This window comes from Crocodylus porosus, unplaced genomic scaffold (assembly GCF_001723895.1).
Source record: "Crocodylus porosus isolate Cpor-Errol unplaced genomic scaffold, CroPor_comp1, whole genome shotgun sequence".
In the NCBI taxonomy this organism is placed as follows: Eukaryota; Metazoa; Chordata; order Crocodylia; family Crocodylidae; genus Crocodylus; species Crocodylus porosus.
Window position 1 is genome coordinate 18,012,287 of NW_017728926.1, and position 1,127 is coordinate 18,013,413.

At 43.7% G+C, this 1,127-nt stretch overlaps 1 protein-coding gene across 1 annotated transcript in view; it reads left to right on the forward strand.

Moving 5' to 3' along the window:
* The window catches only part of SLC25A33 (solute carrier family 25 member 33), a 15,645-nt gene that overhangs the window by 4,479 nt on the left and 10,039 nt on the right, over positions 1-1,127 (forward strand). The gene's annotated exons all lie outside the window — the stretch shown is intronic.

Below are 1,127 nucleotides of genomic sequence, written 5' to 3' on the forward strand. Positions count from 1 at the left end.
CCCCAGCTGACTTCCTGCCCTTTGGGCAGGGGGCTGGACTCGATGATCTCCCGAGGTCCCTTCCAGCCCTAATGTCTATGAAATCTATGAAAAATTCAGAAGATAAAAAAGGCAATTTAGCCGTGGCTTTGGACTGATAGCAGTATAGTGACTGCATTGCTGCCTGTTCTCCCTTGATCCTGTCCTTAATGCTCCAGGTCCTGGAGTCTAATGATTAAATTAAAGCTGAGATTTACATTACAAAAAGTCCTTATACTTGTGGTGAAAAGCTTGAAAATGTGACCCCATTATAACTTCAAGGCTCAGACACCTGAAGGCAAAGAGGCAAGGGGGACTTAATTTTTAAGGCCGTCTCAGGCCCCACAAAACAGTGACTCTCTTGTCTTTTGGATAGTCAAGATTGGAGTTCCAGCTACATCACTCTTTGGACATGGAATGAATAGATTCCTCCTGCTGTTGTAATGCTGTCACACATCTGCCCCTAAAGGCCTCACAATGAATAGTTTTTCTGCCCATTGCTTCCATTCAGAGAAGAGAATATAGAGTTGCCTGGTTGCACTGGAGAAGTGGCAATGTTGACAGTTTGCAAGTAGGGTGTCCGTTGCTCACCCTCCATCCCATATTGGATGGAGTAGGACAGACAGCCTCCTGCATTGCTTAGCCATGACCAGTGAGTCACTGGAGGGTGAACATCAGTTAGGAATGTCTCTCAACCACACACAAGTGCAGCTCTCGAGTAGTAATGCCTTTTCCCTCTACCCGACCTGGAAAGCAAATTGCTGAAGGAACAGCAGTGTTACAAAGAATGCCAGATGCCTTTGTCTTTCAGAACTGACTTATCTTGTGGTCTCTGTTGACTTTCTAATAACCCATTTCCCAATAGCTTTCACGATTGAAGTAGTACCCCATGTTCGTGACACAGATACAGACTTGTCTGCAGTGTCCTTAGTGTTCTGTTGCAATAGCCTACTTTTTAATATGTAAGAAGAGACTGAGAGTCAAGTAGCTTTCAACTAAGGTTGACAGCCAGTGGGCTCATTTTTAACACTTACCAGTGTACTTACGATTTCTCACTGCTTATTATCTGCCAGAATAGAGGGTTGTTGATTTTTTTTTTTTTTTTTTTT